The sequence below is a fragment of the Equus quagga genome, chromosome 5 (genome assembly GCF_021613505.1).
Source record: "Equus quagga isolate Etosha38 chromosome 5, UCLA_HA_Equagga_1.0, whole genome shotgun sequence".
NCBI lineage: Eukaryota > Metazoa > Chordata > Mammalia > Perissodactyla > Equidae > Equus > Equus quagga.
Genome location: NC_060271.1, coordinates 63,706,288 through 63,718,669, shown reverse-complemented (window position 1 = coordinate 63,718,669; position 12,382 = coordinate 63,706,288). Strand labels below are relative to the sequence as shown.

Below are 12,382 nucleotides of genomic sequence, written 5' to 3'. Positions count from 1 at the left end.
ACAGGAGTTATTTTAACGTTTGTCAGGAAACGTAGCTGTCAGGCTAGGCCAGCTGAACCTATAATATGGGACTTGGTATTACGAGATGCTATGGGGTTTTCTTTTTATTGAACAATATTTTTTTAAGTGCTCAAAGGAAATTAGTCCAAACTTTCTATTGTACAGATTTTTAAAAGCACAGAGAGTTAAAAAGATCTAATCATGCATAGCTGGACAATGGGTCTCCCGTTTCATTTCAGGGTTGCAGACAAGTCCATAAAGAGCAGTGCAGTTTAGGTAACAGTCTACTAGGTGAGCCTCCACATCAAAGCAGAAGGGGGAGAGAAAAGAGGAATGCTGGAAGAAAGGAAAACTGCTATGTTATTACTAAGGTTTACTGTTCAATTAAAACAAAAAGGGGCTAAGCACTAACACCCAGAATAGAGACTGGAATACTACTGAGGTAGCTGGCTGCCAGAACAGCAATTTTCACCTGTAGTTAAAGAGGAACCAAGCCAAAAACAAACAAAAAACCTCTTATTTAATGAGGGTGCAGGGTTCTGACAAAGCGAGGTGACCTGAATCTGAAAATCAAAGTAAGAGTGTTAACAAGAACGATGATCAACAACAGAAGATTTCTTAAAAGGATTATTTAATGCTTTAAACTTGTGGCATGTTAAAACTGGTTACTTAAAAAGACATCACTGTAGGGGAGAAGAACAAAAGCTTTAGAACCAGTAAGCACTGGGTTCAAATTCTGCTTCCAGGTCATAGACTACCTATATAAACTTGTACAAATTATATCACCCCTAATATTCAGTTTCCTCACCTACAAAATGGGATTAATCAATATACCATCACAGAGCTGTTTAAGGATTAAGGCACATAAAGTTAGGTAATTGCTTAGCACCGTACCTAGTAGATAGCGCTCAACTAAAGATTCCTTTCCTCCTGTGATTTACCTGAAACATACGTATTTGAATAGAATGAGTGTGACAGACTACAGGTACTTTCACAGAAATTAGGAAAGGTTATAAATCCAAGGCGCATGGATTCCAAGGAAATTTCTCTTATTTTCCTTCAGAGAATAACAATGAAAAACTATCTGAAACAAGTGAAAGCAGAAAAGAAGGTGGGGTAGACCAAGTGAGAGTTTGTTCCTGTGGGTATTTCTACTTTATCCTATCATTAAGCACCACCTAGCAACAGTCTGTGAGAAAGTCTCCCATACTTCCAAAGTCGCACAACGAAACACAAGATAGAGTATAATACCTACAGTTCATAGTGATTATAGTGACAATAGACGTCCATGACGATCCAGGGTAACTAAGAAAAGGATAAATTAGCAACAAGTCTACTTGGTAAGACAGGAAGGCATGCCATGTATTTCATTTACAGAGTTCCTTTGCAAATATTTACAATAGTTTCTGATAATAAAATATCTATTAATGCGTAATTCCCTGCCCTTATCCAAGACCAGATAGAAGAGAGAATTGCTATATATTAATCTAAGAAATTAAGAATTTTTAAACATATTCTTAAACTTGTATGTTTTTACCATCATGAAGGAAAACCATACCATTCCTCACACAGCCTTTGTGCCATAAGCAGACAAACAGACATTACACGAATAAAACAAAACTGTGAATTAGCTTGCCACAGTTTTTGGGGGGACTATATTTTAAAAATTATTCTTTTTTATATTTCATTTACTATCTTGGGTATCTCATGAAGCTAAAATTTGTTTACTTTCATTCCCTTTCAATTTATCCTCTTGATTTAGGCTCTCCAGTGTAGGTTGGAGAAGCTAGGAATTCAACAGAAACAAATCTCAGCAAATAAACTATCCTCAGAATTTGAAAGCCAAAAAATAATATTCTAGGTATCATGATATCAAAACAAAAGTTGAAAAAGTCTTGTTAGGGGAATCTACAACAAACCAGATGAAATTGCCTGTGACCCACTAATATCCAAAAACGATACTTCTGTAAGTGTCTAATATCCCAAATTAACTGGTACCAGATTACCTATGATATGAGGTACACGAGCTCTAGGATTTGGAGTCGTTTTTTAAAAAGATATTCCAAAATTAGGCTTTGGCTTAAGTACACTGCTAAAATATGTTTCTCCATTCTGCCTCTGCCTACTTGGAGTCATTTCTGATATCCGTGAATGTGACATGAGCAGGGATTACATGATCATTAGGTAGTAGTATATCTAATCAGTGTAACAAGGTCACAGAAAGCCATGTCATTTGGATTTACTATTAGTATCTGAATATTCATTTTCCAAGTTAAGATGGTGTTTTAGATAAAACTTAGAATGAGAATCTCCGTGTGCGCTTTATATATTTAAATTTTATCAACTAGATGAAGTACAAATGTACATTAATGCAAGGGCAAAATGTTGCAATTAATGATGATTATGAAAACTATTTTATGTACAAAAGAAATTAACAATTTTCAAATAGACAAGTAGAAAAATAGAGTAATAATGTTGAGAGACTGAGTTAGGAGTTAGCTAATGACTTTAGGAATAATATATCCTTTCTGAGCTGACAAATGATTATAAAAATTTAAATAAGAGGGCCAGTCCCATGGCTGAGTGGTTCAGTTCGTGCACTCTACTTCAGCAGCCCAGGGTTTCACTGGTTCGGATCCTGGGCGTGGACATGGCACCGCTAGTCAGGCCACACTGAGGCAGCATCCCACAGGCCACAACTAGAAGGACCCACAACTAAAATATACAACTATGTACTGCAGGGACTTAGGGAGAAAAAGCAGGGAAAAAAAAAGATTGGCAACAGTTGTTAGCTCAGGTGCCAATCTTTAAAAAAAATTAAATGAAATATAGAAAGCAGAATAATAGAAATTATATGTCATAATTCTAATTTTATTCAATTTGGCATACTACTACTCAGAACATTAAACAAAATAACTTCTAAAGATATTTTTAATTTTAATTATTTAATTGCATGAATCTTTCAAGAAAAAATCTTATTTGAAAATTCACATCTTTTGCGAATGAATTAAAAACAGAATGTTAACTTTGCTACCTCAAAATTTCACAAGGAGAAAAAACTCCAAAGTTATGTGCAACATAATCAATTATCTTTGCTCCAGATATTCAAAAAAATATTTAAAAAGAAAAAGCTTACAGGAAAAAAATTTCCTCCAACAATCGTGTATTTCACTAATCTCAGTTGAAAGCAACCCTCCATTCAGTAGCTATAATGTGCATCACAGCAATCACAGGAGTAATCTAGCAATAGGCAGTGCTGAGAAAACATTACGGCAGTGTAACATATTTTTAAAATTAGATCAGTAAAATTTCTAATAATAAATTGTAATAATTTGAGGGATAATAATTCAGACATTCACATATTCCAGAAGTTTAATCTATGATGATGATATTGGCTTTAGTCCCAGCTTTGGTGAAATACTGATTTTCACACTTGGACATGTGGCATTTAGGAAAAAAAACGTATACTTGGTACAATATACATACACACAGCCAAAATATGTAGGTATTTCTTACATAAATGCATTGTTCGCTTCTATTTTCATTTGCTTACACAAAATATAATTTTAAAATAGACTCCTATGTATGGTTAAAACTTGTATACAGTAGAAGAATTCTTGTTTTCTATAGCTAAAAATCTGCAGATCTAAGTTAGCTAGATTTAATTGATTTTATATTCTCTTAAAATATAATGTGAAAAAAATCAATATTCTTTGTAAATTCAACTTTTAATTCTTAAGATTTAGAAAAATCCTTTGTCATATAAGATGAACTTCTAACAACCTAGGATGAAATTGCTTGTGACCAAGTAATACCTAAAAAAAAAAAACCAACTCTTTTAAGTGTCCAATATCCCAATCCAGCATGAGATACCAGATTTACTGTCACTATGAGGCAATGGAGGCAATGGAAAGACTATACTGAAACTAAATGCCATAAGACACAGATTGTGGGTCTCACTCAGCTGCTTAGCCACCTTAGACAAGTTATTGATCCTCTAAGTCTGTTTTTTAAACTATAAAATGAAGATCTTAACATCTGTTCTGTCTATAGAGACCAAATAAACTACACTAAGTGACTTATAAACAGCAATATATGTATTAAGCATCATGAGTTCTAAATCTAGGTTCTTTATTTTTTACCACTTTTATAAATAGATTGTTATTGATTTTTATATGGTTTTATGTTATAATTATTAACTTAGGACGATTAACTTAGGACTTCCTATAAAAGCTCTCTGGGACTTCTTTGGTCATTTATTTGCCATTCAAGAATGTGAGTATGATTTCTGAAAGTCTAAGTACTAAAACAGTTTGTTTGAAGTATTAATGTTAAATCATGAACTCACATTTAAAAAAAAAGCAAAGCAAAAGAAAACAAATATAAAATCATTTTACAATAAGGATTGCTCTTTGTCAAGAGTAACAATAGGGGCCGGCTCCGTGGCCAAGTGATTAAGTCCACGCGCTCCGCTGCAGCGGCCCAGGGTTCGGATCCTGGGCGCGGACATGGCACCGCTCGTCAGGCCACGTTGAGGCAGCGTCCCACGTCCCACACCTAGAAGGACATGCAACTAAGATATACAACCGTGTATGGGGGGGGGGGGGGGTTGGGGGGAAAAAAAAAAAAAAAAAAAAAAGAGTAATAATAACCTGCTGAAAATGCTTTTGCTAAAGTATTGGATAATGACTACTGTCTGGGTTGGTACATGGCAACAGCAGTCAAGTAACATCTACCAGGACCCAAATACCTCAAAAAAGCTATTGGAAATAAGAATGCCCTCAGAAAGTTTTAACCATAAAACCAAAACAACATGAAGCAGAACAGACATTAGGAAGCCAGACACACAGGATCAAGTAAAAGATGACTAACTAAATTTAAGACATTAACATGCATTGAAAAGAAATGTTCCTATCAGAAAGAGGGGTTGGTTAGCCACGGAAGTGATGAAAAACGAGGGGTGGAAAGACAAATGTGGGCAGTGCTCATGTAAGCACTGCCCAGGAGAGAGGATATCCTGTAAGGCAGATGCTTGGCAGATGTATTACGGAGACGAAAATATCACTTTATCAGAGCCTGATGCCACTTAAAATTCTAGTCATTTATAATCAAATCCCTTGTTCTAATCCCATGCTCTTGTTTATTAGGTAACTTTTGGCAATTTGGTTTCCCATGTAGCATTCTACAGGGAGAGAATACTCCCTGATACAAACAATTAATCTTCGTTTTACATGACTAAATTGGCATTCTGACGTATACACACATACACACACACACACACACACACACACACACACACATTCTCTTGTGATGGGATGTCTGTCCTTTGGATAAAAGTGTGGGCTTTGGAATCAGATTACTTGAGTTACCACTGATTTACTCTGTGATCTTGGGAAATTTATCAATCTCAGCATCTGTTTGCTCATTTGTAAAAAGGGGAAGTTGTGAAAATTAAATGAAATAATTCGTGTAAAGCACTTAAAGCAGAATCTGTCATATAGTAAGCACCAAATAAATGTTAGTCATTGTTATTATTTTTGAGCATGAATTAACATCCCCAAGTCTGATCAGCACTGAGACTGATCAGTTTCTGAATCTGAAAAACTAAAGCGAGGCCACTGTGTTGAACAACTTCAGGGGGCATGTATGCACAAAAGAGTATTCTGGGAGCCCTAGACTGGAAGCTTGACCTGCTAAATTCAAGGTCACCCAGTTTTGTGAGGTTTTTTTGGTAGCCAGATTGCCAGTCTGTCCAGGTGAAAACCTGACTTCACTGTATAACAAGGGGCCACAGACTCAAATGCCCAAGTCGTCAGGCAGGTGAATGAGTGAAGCAGACATCAGGTGCTGAGTTTGCAAAGAAAGTATGAGTGATAGGACTGTGGAGCGTGGAAAACATAAGTCAAGCCTAATGGTATTCAAACACAAATATTTTTAAACACCTTGTCAGGCAAACAACAATGTGGGCAGATTTTAGGCCTGAAGGCTACCATTTTGCAAATGAGGAAACAAGACACTAACAGATTGATAAATTTCCCAAGCACTCGTTAATTCAAGTTTTTAAATGTCCTAATTTAGTATATATCCTGTGGCCAATTTTCAACCCTTACTTCCTTTACCTGCTCTGTGATCATCCCTTTCTTGAAACTTCCTCCTCCCTTGGCTTCTAGAAAACTTCTGTCTTCTTGGTGGTCTACTACACTCATACCTGAGTGATCTCATCATTTCAACGAACATCTCTGCTAAAAATTCCCAAGTCTTTATCTCCAGCTCTATCAACTCTAAGAAATATCTCATAAATTTTGCCTTTTGTCTCGTTTCTCATTGCCAAGATCCTCAATTTCTAGACTTACAGTAGCTTGACTCATTCCTTTCTTCCATGCGCCACATCCATCCATCAGCAAATCCTATTGGTTCTACCTCCAAATCATATTCAAAATCCAACCATTTCCACCTCCCTAGCCAAACCATCATCACCTCTCACTTAGATTTCTACAGCTTCCTTTTCACCATTCTTTTACAACAGCAAGACCCTGCCCCACTCTGTTCAAATCCTCCAGTGGCTCCCAGACCATTCAGAGTGAAACCCAACTTCCCTACAATGGCTTACAAGGCCCTACACAATCCCCTGTTGCCCATCTAACTTCATCTCTTACTACTCTCCCCCTTGCATTCTTTTCTCTAGCCACTCTCTTCTCTTGTTTTTCCTTTAATTGCTCTAGGCTCATTCCTGGCTCTAGGCTTTTTACCTCCATGGTTACCTTTATCTAGAACGCTCTTCCCCCAAGATGTACGGGGTCTGGATTGCCATCTCATTTCAGGGCTTTGTTCAAATGTAACTTTTTCAGTAAGTGCTTCCAGAAACCCTATTTAAAACAGAAATACCCTCCACACACCCATAGGATGCCCCATCTCCCTTTCTGCTTTATCATCATCTAACACATTTGTTTTTCATATTTATCACCTCTCCCTCCAAAGAAAATATAACCTCCAGTAGCTAAATGATTTTTTTCTTTACTACTGTTTTCCCCGAACCCATATTCAATACTAGGTGCTTAATATTTAATGAAAATCATTGAAAACTCCCTAACTTGTCTTCCTTCTACTGATCTCTCTTTCTGTAGTCCCCTTCCTCCTAGCCCCAAGTATCATGCCAAAAAACACACCTGATCATTCTCCTGCTTAAAAACTTCCATCAAATTTTTATATCCTTTAGGGTCCGACCCCTAATTCATTTAAGCCTTTTCCTCATTCTCCAAAATATGTTGTACACTCTTCACATACTAATACTTTTATCATCCCTGTACCTACCATGCCATCTCATTTCTTCATGCTTTTCATATTATTCTGCCTTTGCTTGGCTAAACTTAGTCATCCTCCAGACCTAGCTATTACATGATGCTTCCCTGAAGCTCCCATCTGCGCCACCACTGAATTCACTTTATACTTCCATTATAACACTGATGCTGTAACTATGTATTTACCAATCTGTTTTTCCTACTAGATTCTAAGATCCTGGTGAGCAAGTTTAGCGATATTCTCTTCAGATTTGCTTCCCCAGTGCTTAATACTATAATTGGCACAGAAAAGTCTGTTGAACAAAAATGTAATGAACAAAACTTAAAAGTGAATGAGGGGTCGGCCCCGTGGCCGAGTGGTTAAGTTTGCGCTCCACTTCGGCAGCCCAGGGTTCTGCCGGTTCAGATCCTGGGCGCAGACATGGCACTACTCATTAGGCCACACTGAGGCGGCGTCCCACATGCCACAAATAGAAGGACCCACAACTAAAATACACAACTATGTACTGGGGGGATTTGAGGAGAAATTAAGCAGGAAAAAAAAAGTGAATGAAATAATTTGTTTATGAGAGGCTGGGAAAAGAAAAATATCTTCCTAAGAGTCAAAGTGCTTTCCAACATCAAACCCGAACATGATGTTTAACTTGAGTTTTTTACATTTGCTAAAGAAAAACTCACTTTGATAGTTTTAACAATAAATTAGTAGATTCAGGAATCCAAAATAAATTAATGACAGAGTTTGGAAGATTTGGAGTTCTGGAGATTATTTGCACAACAATGCAAATGTAGTTACTACTGAACTGTACACTTAAAAATGGTTAAGACAGTAAATTTTACATGTATTTTACTACAATTAAAAATAAAATTAATAAATTAATGGCCTAGTGAGGGAAGGCATTTACTCCAGCAATAATAATTTACGAACCAGATATTGTGCAGAGCATCAAGTAAACTTTGATGTGAGAAAAGGCATCTGCAATTTTTAAAATTAAAATTACTGACTTATTAAAACAGGAGGGGAGATTGAATATCATCTAGTTCAACTACGTTATTTCACAAATAAGAAAAATGATGGAAAAGAAATTTAACCAAGTTAAAGGAAAAAACCAGGATCAGAACCCAGATTTTACTCAGAATGCAGGGCTCTCTTAAATGTAGCACATTACAATCCAAACAATTCAAGAAGTAAGGGCTAGAACTTATTGAATTGCTTCCCTGTGCAAATTTAATGAAGAGTGAAAATAATACCGCGGTAGGAGTCTGCATACCTGGGTTCTTATCCAGCCTCTATCTGCAGGATCTCAGACAAACTGCTCAACACTGTAGTACTATACTACCTCATGGGGCTAACAGAATCAAACTAAAGCTCTGTTACAAATGGAAAGCGTCATCATCTTCTCCATCCTCATTCCTTCGGATTCTCCAGTGTAATCTCTTAGCTATGTTTCAATCATTATGTGGGAGGGGTGGAGAGGGAGGGGGGAAACATAAACTGCTACATTTCTCACTAGCTGGAATTTTGTCGTTCTTGTTTTACCTAAGGAAGGAAAGTATGAAGAGGAGGGAAAGAAGGTGGGAAGATTGTTCATAATGAGCAAAGAATAACCTCCTCTTAAAAGAAATATCCATACCTCCTATCAATTAAAGATTTTAAGAACCACAAACTCATAGATTGTTCATGTTGAAATTATCTTTTTTCCCAGTGTGGGCCCTTAAACTTTTTACCTTTAGCATATATCAGAAAATTGTGTAATACTTACTTGGGTATATATTTATCTTTCCTACTCTACTGCATGTGTCCAAAGCAAGGACTCATATTATTTAGCCTTTACAAGTTGCTTGTGAATTATTTTAATTGGGTCAACACCCAGCTGAAATATAAAGCTGAGTGGCTGAAGTCACGCCTATGCAAACTGGATGAAAGGGAAGAATGAATGAAAAAAGAGAGACAAGAATTATATCTCCCTTTGACTTGCCCAACTCCTACTCCAGCTCCATTATTTATTTCTAAAAACCTATGCAGAAGTCCTCTACTAACATTCTACATATCCACAAGTTTATTTATAGATATTTTTATATTAATAAAACTTTATAAAAATACAATGTTTTCACCTCAGGCATGAAAATATTTAAAGGAAGGTACACCAAAGGAGTATTTTTTAAAAAGCTAATTCATTTGGCAAACAAATCTTATGCAAAACATTCACCATTTAAAACAATTTTAATTTAAAGCAAGAAACAATTTTTTTAAAGGAGAAAAAAACTGTTCATTCTATGAATTTCCATTTCCATTTAGAATCTCATTCTCACGTAAAGTATAATAATAATTTTAAATTTGTATAACCAAAGCAGTTGTAAATAAAAATCATAGATTTAACTTTTTTCCTACACTCATAATTAATTTTCAAAAATGTCATAAAAAGAATATCCTTGAGACAGTGCCTAGCTCCAAATACCAGAATTCATCTTCTCCACCTGATTCACAGAAACATTTTTTTTCTTTTGAGGAAGATCAGCCCTGTGCTAACATCTGCTGCCAATCCTCCTCTTTTTGCTGAGGAAGACTGGCCCTGAGCTAACATCCATGCCCATCTTCCTCTACTTTATATGTGGGATGCCTGCCATAGCATGGCTTGCCAAGTGGTGCCATGTCCACACCCAGGATCTGAACTGGCGAACCCTGAGCCGCCGAAGCAGACCGTGCACACTTAACTGCTCCACCACCAGCTGGCTCGATTCACAGAAACTTTTATTACAGTATAAAACAACTATAATATGGAAGCACAGAGTATCTGGGGATTCCACAAATTAGTCTCTATTTTTTGTGAGCAAGATTTGCCCTGAGCTAACATCCGTTGCCAATCCTCCTTTTTTTTCCCCCTTTGCTAGAGGAACATTAGCCCTGAGCTAACCTCTGCACCAATCTTCCTCTACTTTGCACGTGGGATGCCTCCACAGCATGGCCAAGGAGTGGAGTAGGTCTGCACCAAGATCTGAACCCTTGAACCCCCAGCTGCCAAAGAGGAGCACAGAGAAATTTAACCACCCAGCCACAGGGCTGGCCCCCCACATATTAGTCCACTTCTTCCTGAATTTCTTAAGAATCACCCAGAACCTATTAAAAATACAGATTATCACAACCCACTCCTAGAGACTCTGAATTCAGTTGCTCTAGGCAGGAGAAAAATCTTTATTCCTCAAAGTGACTCTGATGATTAGCTAAGACTGGGAAACACTGATCTAGTATAGTGGTTCTCGATTTGGCACATATTAGAATTACCTGAGGAGCTTGTAAAATTCTTAAAAGCCAGGGTGATGCTTAGACCAATGGAAATGATACCAACACTTTTTTAAAAACTCCCCAGAGAAGGCTGAGAACCACTGATCTTGCAGAACTTGAGAACTTCTCATAGAACCCTCTTAGGAATTAAGAAACTAGGCTTGCTCAAGTTCACAAAGCTAAGTGGTAGCTAAAAACCAGCTGAGCTGGAGCGAGAACCACTTCTCCTGACTCCTAGTTCACTTTGTTTTTTGGCATACTTTGGGGTTTTTTTGTTTTTTTATGTAGGTTGACAAAAAAAGTGTCAAAAAGATAAACCATCTCTTTTTGCTCAGAATAATACTGCAACTTAACAATTGCATATACGTTAAAATGAAGCTAGCCTTTGTTTCACAAAACACTAGAAAGTATTATTTCCTTAGTCCTAATATAAAACCAGAAAGGCTAAATATCACTACTATTTAAGCTTTAGTTCCTACTACTAAGCTGTATACACAGAATTCTATAAATTTTTCTTAACTTCTAATTATTTTAAAATTTCAAATTCTTGTTAAAGTCTGGCATCCCAATTCCTTACTAGCAAAATTATTTTAATACCTGAACTTGGCCACATGGTTTCTTCCTTAGGCAGAATACATAATGCTACATGTTGAAGTTGCTCTGTGAACTAACAGAACAGATTTCCTTCGTCCATACAAAAGAATGAAGTTCAGACTGCATTAGCAAAACCCCGTCGTGTTAGTCTGTCCACAGATATTCAGAGTGGGAAACTTCTCTGGCTATTAGTTACCACATTCCAAGAATTTTCTCATTTTAATAACAAGATAATGTTCAAAAAAATCATGAAGAATGTGTCAAATGCAAGCTTACATACCCATAATTTTTAAGAGTGCTTTTTACTTTCCAAAAATTACACGTTTAATTGACTTGCCTTCCGGCCATCTACTTTTATTATTACAATGCCAAAGTTGTTGAAATATTTTTATCCCTCTCAAGGTTACCAGATACACAGACATTTCAAATTTCAGTAATGCTGGTGATGTCTGCTTCTGGGTTAAAAAAAAAAAAAAGTGCTTGGGACGCTCCACCAAAAGCAGATCACATCACTCCACCTTCAGCAACTTGTACACAGTCCGAACTACTGTACGATGCAGACTTCTGATTCCTTCTAGTCACAAAGGAGCAACTGCCAGGTTCTCGATTTTTAAATATTCTAAATGAGAATCAGGTGCAATGGATATGGTTCCGGTTATTTTAATTAATCAAAGCCATCCCTCTTTTTTTAAATGATGAAGACAGACATCAATGTAAATTTAAAAACCTAACCAAAACTCCACTATGCTATTTGCGCTATTTAAAATATGTAAATACCCCAAACTATTAAATGGAACCAACAAAGTGCCTGTTAGGGCAAATCAAAAATTTAAAAATCAGAATCTGTTAAACGTTCAAACGATATCTAGTATTTAGAAAACCTGGCTAGACTGAATCATCCACGGAGTTCTTACTTTAGAAGAAAACTGCGCTACACTAAGCTTTGCAAAGCCTAAGCATTTTGTGTTAACACTGAAACTTGCCATTTCTAATTGGGGGTTGCTTAAAAATTTCTTTAAAAAAAACAAAAAAAATCAAAACCAAACATGTTTATTTTTAAGAGTGCGCTAGGGTAGGAGGCAGATAAAACACCGGTTATTAAAAATACTTGGCGGGTCCCGTCGGGCAGCGGACGCCGGAGCCCGGAGAGGGAGGCGCGCCCCGCCCGCCCGCTCGCCCGGCGGGACCGCAGCCCCGAGCCGCACGCGGC

General features: G+C 36.9%; 1 protein-coding gene across 1 annotated transcript in view; it reads right to left on the bottom strand.

Moving 5' to 3' along the window:
• ZC3H6 (zinc finger CCCH-type containing 6) overlaps nucleotides 1–12,382 on the bottom strand; it is a 70,394-nt gene that overhangs the window by 56,237 nt on the left and 1,775 nt on the right. The gene's annotated exons all lie outside the window — the stretch shown is intronic.